Source organism: Schistocerca serialis, chromosome 9 (genome assembly GCF_023864345.2).
Source record: "Schistocerca serialis cubense isolate TAMUIC-IGC-003099 chromosome 9, iqSchSeri2.2, whole genome shotgun sequence".
Lineage (NCBI taxonomy): Eukaryota > Metazoa > Arthropoda > Insecta > Orthoptera > Acrididae > Schistocerca > Schistocerca serialis.
In genome coordinates this window covers 330,743,420-330,762,009 of record NC_064646.1, presented here as the reverse complement: position 1 = coordinate 330,762,009, position 18,590 = coordinate 330,743,420, and positions in this window count along the sequence as shown.

Sequence of the window (18,590 nt, the reverse complement as noted above, 5' to 3'; positions counted from 1 at the left end):
TGTTTCAAGAATAAAATGTAAATAATCGACCTAGCAACATACACAACCCTCAACGCTTAAGTCCCGTAGCGATCGCGAGGACAGTTTAGAATAACTACAACACCCACTAAGTCGTTTAACCAATGATTCTTTGCGCGCTCCGTGCGTGAATGGTATGTCAAGAAACCTTAATAAGTGAGAAGAACCATCTGCCACGGACTTGACAGTGGTCTGCACAGTATGGACGTAGATGTAGAATTATTGTTCTAAATAAAATTTTTTCGTGCTTTACATCATTCAGACGACAAGCACACGTATCGCTAGGAGTGGCGGAAGGTGGCGGAAGAAGCTACATATAGCTCTCATCACCTCGACAGAGTTAATCAGGACTCCACCAAAACACTGCAGGATTGTTTCTAATTTGGTATAAGGAAGCGTGATCTTCGGTGGCTCGTTGAACAGTAATAACGTAATTATGACGTAATACGCTTTGTTTCGAGGATTGTCTTTATTTCTGTGACAATATTTTCACAACAGTGACAAAGGCTGTAATAGTCAATTATCAAAACGTAAAAACACGAAAGGATCAGGCTATTCGTGGGCGCCAATGTACACGCGCAAAACTGCTGTTATGGTGTTGCCATCGTTGCGGGGACAGCTGGACATATAATAATCGTGCACTGTTTCCATTGAATTCGGCGAACCCAAAGACGAGTTGCGTATCAGCCGATTTTTTATTAGAAAACATGTGCATTCTGTTGTTTATCACTGTTAATGTACGACTAACATTAGCGGAAAAACCAACTGGAGACTGGACGAGCAGTACTGAATGCAAGCTCTGAGCACCAAGAGTAAAGTAGGCCTTACTGGTACGTCGATTGAATGGAACAAGTTTGTTTCCAGTCAAGACACGGCGCATACCGTCAACATTTTCAGTGATGTGCATGTTTTCAATACGATACGGATACAAGGGGGTAAGAAATGAAAGAAAATTTAATTACTCTGCAATGAACTACTCGAGACCACGTTACCGTTATATCAAAATTCTCCGAAAATAACCCTGGACAGCGGGCCGCTGTGGCCGAGCGCTTCTAGGTGCTTCAGTCTGGAACCGCGCTGCTGCTACGGTCGCAGGTTCGAATCCTGCCTCGGGCATGGATGTGTGTGATGTCCTTAGGTTAGTTAGGTTTAAGTAGTTCTAAGTCTAGGGGACTGATGACCTCAGACGTTAAGTCCCATAGTTCTTAGAGCCATTTGAACCATTTTATCCCTGAACAACCTTCGAAATTTTGTCGGTGAACTTCACCCAGTATACACACAAAATCGCCTTTTCGTTAGAATAACACCTCTTACGCACACTGCATGTACTATATGCTGATCCATGGATGTAGAGCATGGTTTATTTTAAATTATGTCTTTTAGAGAAGAACAGATATGATTTATAAAAATCCGTGTTTGTAATTCGGTTTTAACGTTTTCCATCGCATTTTGTGAAGATATGGTAGTAAGCAAAAAACAAAAACAAAAAAAAAAATATTGGGCTGAAAAGAAGATAAAAAAATGATCACTTCTAACAGTAAAAATTTAGGCATTATAGTTCTTGCTGGAGCATCTCCAGTCCTCCGACAGTGTGTGGAGACCAGTGACTGCTTGGAGGACCCTGTAAGGACGGGCCGGGGCAGGGTCTCTGCTATTCTACCTGCTGGCAAGTCGCGGAGTTGGGACGGAGCGGGGGAGGGGGGATTAGTGATCTCTTCGTCGACCTTTTCTGGTGCAAAGTTCACTGGGTGCAGTTCACAGGACATCCATTAGAATGGCTAATAGTTTTGGTATACTGGATCTCCTCCTTAAGCAGTTATTAAAAGTTGCATCAACTGTGCCTTAGTGGCCATGCGGAAGATCTTCATTATTCGGCTCTGATATCATCCAAACCAGCAACTTTCCCTGAATTGCACTGTTTTGTTGCATTTTTCAGTTAAGTTCAGATGTTTCTTCTTTCCTCTCTGGAGGTAAGCTTCCAAGTAGTTGTCTTAGCTTTATTTTGGTGCTTTGTTTTACCATTCGTGAGAAGTTGGTGGGCAGTTTGATTAGCTGTTACATTTGCATGTTTTATGATTGGACCTCTGTTCAAATACCAATTATGACAGCAAGGAAAATAGCAAAATAAATGCTTCTCAGTGCCTGCCTTTACAGTCATGTCCCTTAATACTGATGAGAAATCATCCTGCAAAGAGTGACAGCTGTCTGTCCTAGATAAATATTCCATTCCATAAAGGGAACGGTGTACTATTATCTATTGCTATACCTCATCAGACGTTTCTACAAAATGCAACTTCACTCTTACTGGTGTGTTCTGTGGGAACTCGACTAGTCTATTAGCTTGCCGTTATCTGGCTGGTCCTAACCACGAACCAACTCACAGCAAATGTGTCCTTGCACTGATGCCCCTCTCCTTTATGCAAAGCAAACTTAACTAATAATCATAAATTAAGAGACGTGACATGAAGATTAATAGCATCCAAAAATTCTTCTGTAACTGACTGATGATCTCACCCCACTTTCTTTCGTCTTGGAAACTAACAGAAAATCGATTTTCAAAAATTAACACTTATTAATTAACAGCTTAATTGCCGTAAAAACGTCACACTTCATTTCAATTAACGGTGACTGTACGTTGGCCATTGAATTGCATTTGAATCTCCACTCCTTTTAGGTGTTACAGTACAATTGCAAAATCCACATGCGAGGTAGGAGCATTCCATCAGCGTTATGAGTATGGCACGTCGTGTCACAGCAAAAAGTAGGTACATATGAAGAGTTCTTAACAGCAAAAATTGAAATTTGTGGTAAGGTCTTATTCGACAAAACTACAGAGGTCATCGTTCCCTAAACTTACACACTTCTTAATCTAACTTAAACTAACATACGCTACGGACAACACAAATACCATGCCCGAGGGAGGACTCGAACCTCCGACGGGAAAAGCCGCGCGGACCGTGACAAGGCGTCCCTGACCGCGCGGCTACCCCGCGTGGCCGAAAATCAAGAGTTATTTCAGATCTTCAGTTGCAGATATACGAGTAGCTGCCCATTTGAAACTTTCAGAGTAACTTAGCCAACTAGTAGATTAACTTTGTTTGAAGTTCATGGTATCTTTGTATATTACTTTTTTTTGTAAGATGATCAGAGAAGTATCTGTATTTGTGCTTTATCTGAATAAATTAATGTGCACATTCAGATCTCGTTTCTGTTATCATCTTAAACATTTTCATTTTTGAAATCAGCAAATGTTCTCATCAGAATCGACAGCAAAACAACACCGATAACAATAGTTCAGATACACATGCGGATATCGCAAGCAAAAGACGAACAGACAAACTATACGAGGATATTAAACAGTATGCAAACACAGATGAAAATATTAAACACTAATGAAAGAAGACATTACGATGCAAGTTTAGCTTAAGAGGCAGATCAGATGAAGAGGATTGGGCAATCTAAAAAAGGTAATCACAAAAGTTGTAAGGAAAAGGTAGGTGCAAGGAAGGTAACTGCGAAGAAACCATGGGTAACAGAAGGTATACTTCAGTCAATCGGAGAAAGAAGGAAGCATAAAAATATTTATGGAAATTCAGTAATACAGAACTACAAGTAAGTTAGGAAGGAAAGAAATAAGAAGTGTAGGAAAGCTAACGGGAAACAACTACATGAAAAAATGAAGAAATGGAAAAGGAAATGATTGTCGGAAGGACTGCCTCAACACAGAGAAAAGTCAAAACAGCCTTCTGTGAAATTAAAAGCAAGGGCGGTAACATGAAGAGTGGAACGGGAAATTACAGGGGAGAAAGCAGATAGGTGAAAACGATACACTGAAGGCCTCTATGAGGGGCAGAACATGTCTGAAGGCGTGACAGGAGGGGAAACAGGAGTCGACAGGGAAGAGAGAGAGGATTCAGTATTAGAGTCAGAATTTAAAAGAGCTTTGGGCCACTTAAGATCAAATAAGATGCAACGGAAAGACAACATTCCAACAGAATTTTAAGATCAGTGGGAGAGAACCAACAAAACGACTACTCACTTTGGTGTGTATAATGTATTATACTGGCGATATACCATCAAACAGTTTCGAAGGTAACAAGAGCCAACAAGTCAGAGAATTACCTCACAATCAGATTAGCTGTTCATGCATCCAAGTTGCTGGAAAGAATAGTAAACAGAAGAAAGGTAAAGGAAGTGGAGGACCGGTTAGATGATGATCAGTTTGTCTGTAGAAAAGATAAAGGCACCATGGAGTCAGTTCTGACGTTTCAGTTGATAATTCAAGCAAGACCGAAGGAAAATGAAGAACCGTTCTTAGGATCTTTCATCTGAAAAAAGCATTAGCCAAGATAAAATGTTGCAATGTACTCGGAATTCTGAGAAAAAAGATGGGTAAGCTACAGGGTAATATGATATACAATATGTCAATATGTACAAGAAGCAAATGGGAATAATAAGATTTGAAAGCCAAGAACAAAATGCTCGAATTAAAAAGGGTGAAGACAGGAATGTAGTCTTTCACCCCTACCCTTCAGTCTATACACCAAAGAAGCTATAACGCAAATAGAAGAGAGGTTCAAGAGTTGAATTAAAAATTCTTGGCGAAAGGATATCAATAACAAGATACACTGACGACATTGCTAGCCTTAGTGACAGTGTAGAAGGACTACAGGACCTGTTGAATGGAATGAATAGTCTAATGAGTACAGAGTATGCATTGAGAATAAAAGGAAGAAACCAGAAATGAGAACAGCGAGAAACATAAGATCAGAACTACAGATTACGAAGGAGACAAAGTTAAGGAATTCTGTTACCTTGGCATCGAAATAACCCATGACCGATGGAGCAACGAAGACACAAAAAACGGACTAGCACTAGCAAAATTGGCATTCCTGGCCAAGAAAAGTCTACCAGAGTCAAACATAGGCCTTAATTTGGAGAAGAAATGGACTGTGGGAGAAACCGGACAGAAGAGAATCAAAGCATTTGTGACATTTGAGTTGTATTACAGAAAATGTAGAAAATTAGGTAGGCTGGGAAGGTAAGAAATTAGAAGGTTCTCTGCAGAAGCAGCGAGGAAAGAAATGTGTTGAAAACACTGAGAATAAGAAGAGACAGAATGATAGAAAAATCTGTTAAAATGTCAGGGAATAACTTTCATTGTACTAGGGGAACTGTAGAGGGTAAAAACCGTAGAGGAAGACGTGATGGGTATGCATCCAACAAATAATTGAGGTGTAAAGGTGTAAAGATTGGCTGAGGACAGGAATTCAGAATAGGCCGCATGAAACCAGTCAGGAGACTGAAGAATAAAAAAAAAAAATTTCTGAACTCAAGATCAGATCCCATACATCTATTTAGTCTGCCAGGAAGTTTCAAAAACAGTACAAATTTTTATATAAAAACACGCACACACACACACACGCACGTAACCATTTTTGCATGTGGAGTACCTTTGCGTTACGAAAATAATGCGAAAACATTAAATGTATCACTTTATGATGATCCCATTAATTGATATTAACTTCATCTTGTAGTTCCGAATGCAGTCATCTTCTCCTATCACAGAGTAGAAAATATGTGACACTTTGATGGAACAACAGTCTGAACAGCAGTAATGCACATTCATACATATAAGAAACGATGATTGCTATGCTTTCAGTGTTTCCCAAACAATGTAGGACTCTATGGCAGATGTCAGCATGTCTCAACATAAGAACAGTATTATCAGCAATTGATACCAAATGTATTGCACTAGAAGCTAGCATGGGATCACTATAGTGTAAAAAAGATATGAATCAAGGTTGACTGTACTGTTTACAAGTGAATAAATTCATAATAAATAATGTGTCTTTTTTCATCAAAACGGCAAATACGCATTTCTTTTAAATTTGAAACGTCCCCTTTTTAACAAATTATACACGACTGTGCTTAAACTGACACACAATATTTTGTTAGTGCAACGCAATCTGACTTTCAAAATTCTCTACAAAAGAATGGCCCTGACTAACATTAAACTATACCTTTCACAAATCACTTACCTCACAAAAATCTTCGCTGCTCAAGCTACTGCAATACAGCGAGCGCCACTACTGCCAGCTAAATAAAAGATTCAAACTATGGAAGGCACTAACTACTGATAGGGATAGTTAACAAATGAAAGATATTAATAGAGAACAAACAATGTATTTACCTTGATATCATCATATATAAATATAGCAGTTCATGACAAATTTCAAAACTCCGCCATCTCTCTCCCCACATCCACCACTGCTGGCGGCTCACCTCCAACTACGCAACGCTACGCGCTGCTCGCATCCAGCTGCCGCTGCCAAACACTACAATGGCAGACAACAATGCAAACCAGCCACAGACTGCACACAGCACAGCCAGTGATTTTCAGAGCGCTACGTGGCGTTACCAATATAAGAACCTAAACAGCCTACTTACATAGCCCCCATGCTCCCCACAAAAAATTTTACAAATTGGTTTGGGCAGTGGCCAATACAGATTTGAAAAAATTTTTCATAATTACAATAACAAAGAAATCAAATGCACACACTTATTGATACAATGTTGGTCAAAAGCTAAAATTTTCTCACAGTCTATAAAGACAGTCCTGATTCATCACAGTAAAATTACAGTGTTTTTCTTTTTTTTTCAAAGTCTGAACAGTAAAAGAGAATGCACACAGAAGTAGTGGATTTCCATGCAGTCTTGAAGAAGTAGTGTCCTTCCATCAGAAAGACAGTGCTGACTCTTGACATGCTGACAGGTAATGGGCCACAATGGAGCAAACCCACAGCAGAGTCATTCGAAGTTTTGAAGAATATTGGTAGGTAGGTCATCACAGAGCAGACCCACTGGAGTCCTGGTAGAGATTGTGGTATTGGTGGGCCACCAGAGGTGCAGACCCACTGCAGTCCTTGTAGATATAATGGTATTGGTGGGCCATCAAAGATGCAGACCTACTGTAGTCCTTGTAGAGACGGCCAGCAGCCATCTGTTGCGACTGTGCAGGTGCACAATCACCATCGAAGAGTCTTGCGGAGAATATAGCAAGTCCATCAACCACCACTTGTCCACTCACAAAAAATTTGTTTGACATGTCCTTAGAACCAGCAATGCTGTTATCCAGTCCCTTGCTGAATTAGTAACACACGTGCAAACACTAACAGTCTCAACTTCTCACATATTGTCCATATACTATGACCAACAGAAACGTGTGCAGTGAAATGTAACTCACAAGTTACTTAATTTGATGAACTGGTGTCAAGTACAATTTTGTAACATGAGAATACAATTACAAAGATACAGAAAACATCATTGAAACATAATAATACAGATAACATTTGTAGATAATAGGGGCTTTACAAAAGAATAGAAATAAACATATACATCAATGTTACAGGAATTATGACATGAGTACATACATAAAAGATCGGAATAACTTTCGAAACATCAACTTCACACATGAGCATTAACACAAAACAGAATAAATAATGTCTAAGCATATTTACAAGGTAAATAACATATTATTAATGCCAATTATATTTGATGATAACAGTATTCCTCATCATAGTGAATGTAGCTTTGTACTAGAAAAATTCTACAACATAAGTCTTATCAGATAAACACATAAAGACAGGAAGAACATAAATACACAAGGGTACACAAACACATAGTGGGATAACACAAGGAAAGGACAGGGTTTGTTTTACTGCAGTATTTTGCAAACAAAACTTTCTTTGCTTCTTGGAGATCTTCCTTCATTCATCATTATTCCCAAAAAGTCCTATCTTTACCTGCTTTCTGTATTCTATTCATATTTCTTTCAAAATAATTATTTCTGATTGTACAATACTCATTTGGGCCCAAATCTTTTTCATATAACTTCGCAATGCATTCTTTACCTATTCTCCATAGTCAGTTTCTTATATAGTCTACCCCCTCTTAAGCTAACTTAAATCTACTGAGCTCAGATGCTAAACTAAGGGACGAGGCAATGCAGCAGCACAAAACAATTAACACAAACAGCAATGACAAAAAAATGGAAATTTGCAAAGCAAGCTACAGTAAATCTAAATTACCAAGCAATGCAACATTACAACTAATATGAGCCAATGTGCAGCAACAAGAAAAATAAATGAGTAGTAAAACTGGCTTAGCATAGTAACACAAAGTCAAATTCAGTAACACTATGGCTGGCAAACAGCAGCTTATATCTAAACATGACATAGCTCAAGCAGGAAAAATAATACATTAAAGATAACAATGCAGATAAGGGAAATGTATAATCACATCTTAATGTCTAAGTAATTAAAGTGGTGCACCACAACAACTTATTGTAAAAAAAATATTACCATGTACTTGAAAAGAATATTATGTATGCAGTTACTGTTACTAGTCCCTTCTTATTGTTCTTTCCTTTCCAAGTGCTCCTTTTTTGAAGAATGTGGATCACAAAATTATTATTTAATAGATCTGTTGACAGAAAGTGTTCACATTAACAAAAGCATTTAATTTTATTTTATGAAACCAATGCTGCAACACAGCTGGAAAACAGATGTCAAATGAAATAAGCAATTACGCAAACCAAAGCATAAAAATATCATTCAATAGTCATGTGACATTTCATAAGTTAGTAGACATTCTCTCAACTCTCGTAGGAAGACACTTGTCATAATCAGGTGTATAGACATAAAAATATTTCTCGTCATTTCATTAGGCATTGCAGTAAATATCATAAATTAAGAGCTCCACAGTATGCTTTCAACAAGGAAATGTCAATAGCGAGGACAATGGCCTCCCCTTTCTTTTTTTTCTACCTGTGCTTCTGGAAGGCTAATGGCTTTTTCTTTCGGGCGGTTGTCGCGCAGCTGGGTGCCCGCGATGCATTACGTGCAGGTGGTCACTTAACTTTCTTACGGAAATATTTACGACAGCAGTTTCTGCTACAGTGACAGTCTCACATAAAAATATTTCACAGGTCAAGAATTAGCGTTGCAAATCTGTAGAAACAAAATCCTATAAATATAAGTGTCCAAATAAAATATTCGTCAGCATTGTGATACAATCACGCATTTACGCACATTTCATAACTCTTAAAGTACGATTCTTGGTTTCCAACATACTTCTTATTCCTCATATACGGTAGCATCATCTTATTGATCATAAACATATCTCAACAGCATAGTACACATCGTCGTCGTAATAATATCATAACATCTCAGTCAATTCTCAAAATCGTCGTAGCTTCCTCCAATAATTTCAAAACCTAAAAAAGATTCTCTGCTCATTTCAATAGTGTCATCTACCTCAAACGTACTTTAAAATCATGCTCCCTTACCAAATATATCATTCAAAGCTCTCATAGTATCACAATGGTTCCGAAAAAATATGAGCATTTCACAAAGTACAGACAAAATACAATTCATAAGTGTGAAGTTATCCAACTGTGTAATTGCGTAAACATCTGTCACTGATGTAATAAAAAAAAGTTTATCTCTCAGTTACATGATCAGATAGCTGTGTAATTTGTGTGTTAGAGAAATATGGTACCGATGTGTAAAGTTGTATAAGCGAATACCATATTAGCTAGGGTTCCTTGTGGTTGCCACGCACATGGTACACAAAGTAAGCGTGTACCCCCCTGAGGGTTAATGTAATTATGCCCTCAGGTGTTACAGATTACAGCAATTGAATGAAATGTATCACGGAAAACTTTCTTTGTAATTAAAAAATCTTTAAAAATAAATGTTTTAAGTACAACATTAATCACTGAAATGCGTGTCCTGTAGCGCTAAATGTGCGTCTTGTTGTAAGATAATCTCTGTGGAAGTGTCATAGTTATCGTCCTCCAAAAGCTAAGTTCTGCAGAAGCCAATGTACTTACCTCATGATAAACAAAAGTGAAATGCTTTGCGTATAGATATCTTAGTTATTACGCTTATTGTTGTGATGAAGAAATTACTGTGCTGTAATGTATTGTTGGGCTACGGAAAAGGCTTTCTCATTGTAGCTATACCACAAAAGTTACTATTAAAACATGTTTTACTTTCCAGAATAATACAGAAAAACTGTGCAGATACAAAACAGATACTCCGCAAAAGCAACAATGTAAATTGTGTCACACATTAGTAACGTCGTGATATAATCGTGTAGCTGTCACGTAAACTAACCACTGTGTCATCTGGTATCTCTCAGAAAGTACTTTAAATCCGGAATGTATTTTCAAGTAAACCAAAATGTTGCATTAAAATCTCATTAGCAGTACCAGTATATGTCCTAAGTATGTAAGCCTCATAGTCGTTACGTAATCGTGCAACTAACAAGTAAGAATGTACACACACAGTAACACTGTGTCCTCTGTTCACTATCACAATGCAGTGGTAATTTCTGTTTAAAAATGTTCCCTAGGTTCTAGACTGGATATTTAACTTCAAACATTGTTGTATGTTAGCAGTTTCTTAAGTCTAACACAGCATACTAGTAATGTAAAGGGAAAAGTTCTATGGCAAAGACAAAGTTAAAAAGCAGATTATCTTTCAATAAACGGTTTTACATGTGAAATGTGGTGTAAACCTTTACTCTTCCTAGTACGCAGAGTTTCAACTTCAACGCAATTATCATGTGGTATACGTCGGATTCTGTAAGGTCCATTGTAAACTAGAAAGAATTTGTGACTCAAGTGTTTCTTCTTATGTGACAATGAATGAGCTTTAATGAGAACTTTCTGACCAATATACAATTTCTTTGCATTTGCTTTACCGTGTAGTTTTCTCCTTTTGTCTGCTGCAGATTTTATATTTTTAAGAGCCAAATCAATTATGTCTTTGTGTCGAAGTTTATGTGTATTCGGGAAAGGTACAAGCTCTCTGATTCTGTTCGGTGGTTCTTCATTCTTTAGTACAAGAGTGGGTGGTAAAGCAGTGGAATCATGAGGCATTTCATTCAGCACATTTTGAAATAAGTGTAAATATCTGTCCCAATGCTGATGCTTTCTGTGACAGTAAAGTCTGCAAAGCTTATTGATTTCTTTCACAATCCGTTCAGACGGGTTACAATGTGGTGAGTACAATGAAATAAAAACAGGTTTGATTTTATGGTTGCGAAGCATGCGTGACCAAACAGCAGATCTGAATTGCGGTCCGTTATCTGAAATGACTTTACTAACGTGTCCAACTTCACGTAAGAAATTTTTAACAAAGGCGTTGGATACAGACCGTCCAGTGGCTTTACGTAACGGTGTGAAAGAAACAAATTTTGAAGTAAGTTCAACAGCGACTAGAACGTACGAAAATCCATTAGATGTTCTGACAAGCGGTCCCAAGAGATCAACAGCCGCAAATTCTTTTAATTTAGAAGGAATAATAGAAAATAACGGAGCACGATGTGAGACAGTAGATGGTTTCGCCTTTTGACAAAGTTTACAAATAGACAAGACTCTTCGAATTCTCTTTTCCATATTGTTAAAATAACAAGTCGTTCGAAGAATATGATAACATTTTCGTGGGCCAAAATGTGCATAGCTGAAATGAATGTACCAAATGACCTTATTAACAAAATCGTCTGGAATGCAAAGTACCCATAGCTTGTCATCAACAGTGCAGCGTTTGAACAGTACGTTGTTTCTAACCAGATAATAATGCCGAATCTGAGTGTGTGTCTTTTCATGCCATTTGCTCTTGATGTCTTTCCAAATCGGATCTTTATCTTGTTCATGAGCAATGTCCTTTAAAGATGTGGTGATGAAGTTTTCAAAGGCGACTTTCTGAATGTAAAGAATACTGAAATTTTTCTCGAGGTTGCCTTCTGTGTTACTTTTCTCAAGCCCAGCCGGTGCACGTGACAGTGCGTCCGCAACAATGTTCTCCTTGCCGAGAATGTAGACTATTGTGAAGCGGAATTCTTGCAGAAACAATGCCCAACGTTTTAACCTGTCATAATTTAATTTTGAAGACATAAGAAATTGTAATGCACGATGATCACTGTATGCTTTTACGTGCTTACCAGAAAGAAAGAAACGGAATTTGTTAAATGCCCAAACGATAGCTAAAGCTTCTAATTCAGTAACGGAATAATTTTTTTCAGATTTGGTTAGCACTCTGCTAGCAAAAGCAATGGTTTTCTGAACAGTAGTGTCATTTTCTGTGGCTTCTTGAAATAAATGGGCACCAAGACCGACTTTAGAAGAATCCGTGCTAAGGCAGAAATCTTGTGACAGATCTGGATGAGCTAGTATTGGCGCGTTAAGTAGCGATTCTTTCAAAGAATTGAATTCCAACTGTGCTTGTTCGTCCCAGTTCCAAATAGTATTTTTTTCAGTGAGAGAACAAAGTTTTGGTGTAACAAGAATTTGCATATTCAGAAAACGACGGTAAAAATTTACGAGACCTAGAAAACTGCGGACTTGTCTTTTTGTGGATGGAACTGGAATGGCTCTGATTGCTTCTAACTTTTCAGGATCTGGCTGAATGCCTTCAGAAGAAATAATACGTCCCAAAAACCTCACCTTTGACCTACCGAATTCAGACTTTTCCAAGTTAACTGTAATTCCAGATTCTGCAAAAATACGTAACAAACTGTTGAGGATGCGATTATGTAGTTCCCATGAAGCTTCTGCTATTAGAATATCGTCCACATATAAGGTCATGTGACGTTTTAAGAACTCAGGTAATATGGAATTTAGCCCGCGAATGAATGCTGCTGAAGAAATGTTCAAACCAAAGGGAAGTTTCCGAAACTGATAACAAACGCCGAGACAAAGGAAAGCTGTGTATTTTCTACATTCTGGATGAAGTTCAATCTGATAAAAGCTGGATCTGAGATCAATGGAAGACAACACTTTTACACCATTAAAATTTTGAAGAAGTTCTTCCAACGTTTGCGGCCTGTCTGTTTCAGGAATAATGATCGTATTGATTTGTCTCGAATCTAAGACAAGCCTGATCAATCCATTTTTCTTCTCAACAACATGTAATGGATTATTGTATGAGCTTACTGCAGGCTCAATAATGCCCTCGTCGAGCATAGACTGTATTTCTGTTCTAACACGGTCCCTATAATGTGCTGGAATTACATATGGTCTAACACAAAATTTAGTATGCTCACGAACACGAAATTGGTATTGAAATCCCTTGATTGTTCCTGTTTTGTGAGTAAAAACTGTGGAATGTGCTTGTAAAATCTCAAAAAGGTCCTGCCTATCAGTGTCATTACAATTCTCAATTGTTTGAATTTTATTCTGAATTAACTTATTAGTGTCAAATGCGCCGTCGATATCATCCCTGTCAGTACTTGCAGAATGATTGTTAGCGTCAAGTTCCGTCGAAAATTCCGAACTGTTGTCTAACAGGAGGTAAAGCCGATTAATTTCTTCGTCATGGTTTGAGAGCCAATCTTCAAATTTCAAAATTACTGACTTACCTTCTTTTTCTAAAGTTATTTCAGCATCGTGAAAGTTTAAGATTGCTTCGTATTCATTCAAAAAGTCTACTCCCAATATAATTTCCGTCGACAATAATGGAACAATGAGAAAGTTCATAGCGAAGCTGAGGCTTTGTCAAAAGAATTCTAAGTTGGTTTGTTGGCATACATCTACACTTTTTCCAAAGATTGCACCTTGTAATTTAATCTTACGTAACGGAAGTGTGGGGCAATCGTTCGATTTGTTGCATTTGCTAAAGGCTGTTTCACTGATTACTGAAATGGGACTGCCAGAGTCAAGTACTGCCGTAAATTTTACGTCATTTACTGTAATGCGAATCACAGGATATGCAATGTTGTTATGTTTTACGTCGTGTTCTTGGAGTAAGATGTCCCTAATATCTTCCATTTTTACGTAATTACTAGCTACGGCAGCTGCGTCGTTAGTGTCGTAAGAACGTTTTGTGGCTGCCAGCGCTGTGAGTCATTGCCTATTGTCTCTTTGTTGGCGCGCATCGTTATTGGGATTTGGAGACCTAACTTCTACAAATTCACCGTGACGAGAGGGCCCTGCCCTGTTTAAGTCCCGCCAGTTCTGATGCAATTCAGGTCTGTCGTTACGATCACATCGTCTGTCGTCATGTCGGTAGTTCCTGTAGTTTCTTTCTTGTCGGTTAAGTGGTGGAGAATTTCTCCCTGAATCGTAACTGCGCGCTGGACCATTGCGTCTAAAGTTATTCTGTCTCCCGTAATAATAATTATTTTGGTTCCCATATTGTCTGTTTCTCTGATTGTCTCTGTGATAGTCACTACCGCGGAGAGGTGATCTTTCCCTGTAGTTATTACTACTCTGCCAACGGTTGTCGTACGGGTGGTGTCTATTTTGGTCCCGATTTGCGTTGTAAGAATAGACCTGTCGTGTCCAGTTATTGTTTCTGTCGTCACGGAATTGTGACGGATGTGACCTGTAGTGATTGTTTTCCTGTTTTCGCATCCCGCGACTGTCTGTATCAATTTCCAGTTCTTGTAACAGTCCCTGAAAAGCCTCAATGTCTTCTTTGCAACGTCCTGCTAAAATAATATGTCGTAAATGTTCAGGTAATTTGATTAAGCAAATGCGGATGAGTTCTGAGGGGCTGTATGGGTTTGTCAGGTACTGATTCTTGTGCAACATGTCTTCAAAATATTTCACAAGACTGGAGAATTCAGATTGTTCGAAATGTTTCATCATTATGATGCCATGTTTTACTCGGTCTTGTGTAGCTTGAGACCAATATGCTGAGAGGAAGGCATGGTAAAACTCTCCTGCACTGTGACAATCGTGAATGACCGATCGCATTCTTACAGCTGGTTCGTTCTCTAATTAGCCACACATAAATTCTAACCTGTGCTCCAATGACCAATTGGGAGGAAAACAATGAGAGAATTGATGGAGCCACGCTTGTGGATGAATGTCGTTGCCGGAATTCTTAAATGTTTTGAGTTTACGTGTAGTAATGAACAGCTTATAGTCAAAATCATCATGTCGGCGAGTCGCATGTCGGTCATTGTTACGTCGTGTCGGCTGTTCAATCTCAAAATTCGGTGCACATTGCCAATTTCTTTCATAATTTCCGAAATGCGCTGTGTTATTATTTTGTGGCTGTTCCGTATTTCTATGTCCCTCTTCCCGTATTGGGGCGCGAGTGTCCTCTGAAATACGTAATTCTTGTACTACTTGAGCCAACTGATCTTGCACTTCTCGGATTTCTCTTTTGTACTGTGTATTGATTTGATTTTGATTTTGTTTGAATTTTCTAATTTCTACATACTCTTGAGTGTCAGTGAAGGCTACAGGTGTTGTGTTATTCAGATCATCATCTACCTTTGTAGATAAGTTAGTGAACTGATCTGAAAGTTCGGCTACTTTATCCGATAGTGAAATTATTTCCTCTGTATGTTTTTCTGAACCATGTTTCAGAGTATCTACTGTGTCCTTTAAGTTTTCCTGAGTTTTTGCAAGTTGCGTAACCGAATCGGTAGATGCAACTGAGTCAATTTTAGCTTGCAAGGTGTCGTAATTTTCATGAACAATGGTTTGCAGTTCTTTTATGGCTGCTTCGTGATTCTGTAATACATTTTCATGCCGCGAAAAAATGGGTTGAAAATACTCACAAATTTGTGTTTTTACGTCATTACAGACTTTTTGACATTTCGATTCAATGTTATGAAACTCACTAGTTAAATCTTCACGTGTTTGCTCAAGTGTGGTGTCTAACTTTTGAAGATTTTGTCCCATTGCGTCTAACTGTTGCTGTGTTTGTCTCTGGTGTTGTTCCATTGTGTCTAACTTTTGAAGCTTTTGCTGTGTTTGTCTCTGATTTTGTTCCATTGTGTCTAACTTTTGAAGATTTTGTCCCATTTGTTGCATTAATTGTAATAACAATGCATTAGTGTCTGGAATCTGTTCCTCTGTGCTTTTCGGCAGTGAATTTGCACCGGCAACATTCATATTTTGACAAGCGGGAAATGTGTCTTGACTCATTTGAGAAAACGGTGAGGACGCAAAACCTGAATCTACAGTATTTGCAAAATTGTGTCCTGTCATTTCGGATTCCTGAGGCGACCTGTTGCCGACCGATCGATCGATAATGCTTCCCTCTTCACTAATTGTTTCACTGTCCACGCCATTGTTTCCCTATGCACAATTACCAAATTACTACTTTGAACATCAGTTAATTCATTACTCGGTGGCGCTAACATACTGCTTTCATTTTCGCTGTCATTTCTCAGTTTACTTTGGAGCCTAGTATTACGCTTTTCACACGCCATTATTGTCACAGTATTTCACACGACAACACAGAAAAACACAATTTGAAGATCAAAAATAAGAGAACACATTAACATAGCACTGAAAATAATATCTAGTTAATTGCAGCTGCGAAATACTTGCTGCAAATCTACATGCATGCCACAACTGTTTTACTGTACAACAATGAAAAACTACAACTACAAAGGAAATTCTCTCTATAATTACACGCTAGCAATAAACAAAATCTACACTAATTACACAAACTACAAGAAAAAAATCAGAAGATTCCAGTGAGGTATCCTTGGCTAAGGGTCGACATATGAAACGTCCCCTTTTTAACAAATTATACACGACTGTGCTTAAACTGACACACAATATTTTGTTAGCGCAACGCAATCTGACTTTCAAAATTCCCTACAAAAGAATGGCCCTGACTAACATTAAACTGTACCTTTCACAAATCACTTACCTCACAAAAATCTTCGCTGCTCAAGCTACTGCAATACAGCGAGCGCCACTACTGCCAGCTAAATAAAAGATTCAAACTATGGAAGGCACAAACTACCGATAGGGATAGTTAGCAAATGAAAGATATTAATAGAGAACAAACAATGTATTTACCTTGATATCATCATATATAAATATAACAGTTCATGACAAATTTCAAAACTCCGCCATCTCTCTCCCCACATCCACCACTGCTGGCGGCTCACCTCCAACTGCGCAACGCTACGCGCTGTTCGCATCCAGCTGCCGCTGCCCAACACTACAATGGCAGACAACAATGCAAACCAGCCACAGACTGCACACAGCACAGCCAGTGATTTTCAGAGCGCTACGTGGCGTTACCAATATAAGAACCTAAACAGCCTACTTACAAATTAAAAAAAAACATTATACAGTTTCCAGTGATTTTCATGCAAGGTTTATTAGTTACACTGCGAGGTGATTTTTTATACCTCGAAGAACTGGTTTTTTGGTTTCCTTTATTTTTAAAAAATTGTTGCACATTAATCATCCCGTTCCGGCCCGTTCCCAAATATGTGTTCGTGCAGTTTATGGTTTTTTATGCAAGAATAAGAAGAAGATTTCCGGAACACTCTGGTATAAAAATAAATAAATGAACAAATAAAAGTTGGGTCTATTGGTAGTAACATCCTTACTACTTAAATTCTGATGCTGAAGCGTACGCAAAATCTCTCGATGAGAAACTCTCAGGCGACGGCAGCATCGAATGACTGACTTTTACTTTTGCCTATTGCCCTTTATTAACAGTCTTTTCGCTTAGTCACCGAATCAGTGCTTTAGCAGTCTCTAAGCATGTCATGTATCACCGACATGGCGAATCAGTATAAGTTGAGGCTTGCGAAGTGTGTAGTCAACAAGTTCCTCATATCTGCTACCTGCCAGAAAGAATCGGCATGTGTCTCACATTAGCCCAAGCCAAGAGTCAAATGCATTGGCGGAAAATACAAAAATGGAGTGATTCATAGAGACATAAGATATTGTAATGTCAATCATCTACATCCGTAGCATGATTATTGATAATGATAAATAATACACTGTTAATAAGATGTCCAACAAATCGTTCACTAAAATTTTGAACATAACACGAAATTAAAGCCGTATGGATACTTTTGAACATGACACGAAATTCAAATACTTCCGAATATCACAGGTGGCCTTACTGTGGCAGCGTAGCAGCGGCAGTCAACGTATCTCGCAGTGTGCCATCTCTCTCTCTCTCTCTCTCTCGCTCTCTGTCTCTCACTCACTCACTCAGACTCCACTCTCTCTCTCTCTCTCTCTCTCACACACACACACACACACACACACACACAAACACACGCACACAAAGACACGCCACACATCAGCTGTGTATCTGTCAGCTCAGTCGTTTAAAAGACGCCGCGCTCTCGGCGCTTTCGCTTTATGCAGTTTTCCTGAGAGCTGTAAATTTTTCCTCTAGAGCATATTACTGCGTCTGCAAATCCATCATGGCATATCATTCTGACATTCGAACAATATCTTCTGCATTTGTGCCTTACAACGCATGTAGCATTAGCTGCTACATACACAGATTTCAGAATTTCGCAGCAAATTTTGCTCGTTGACGTTTACGAGAGCTGCAAATGACACCCTTACAGAGGTAAAAATTCAACACACAAGGGAACTAAAAATACTTAAAATCAAACATCCTACACTGTCTCTCGAAAATTGCCGAGAATTTGTCGAATCCACAGCATGGGTCCATAACGAGTCCACTTGCATTGCGTTCGCGGCACCAACAATGAATAATTGACTGCTATTCGTGAAGACTGTTGGTATATATGCAAGTTGTTTCAATGTTTTC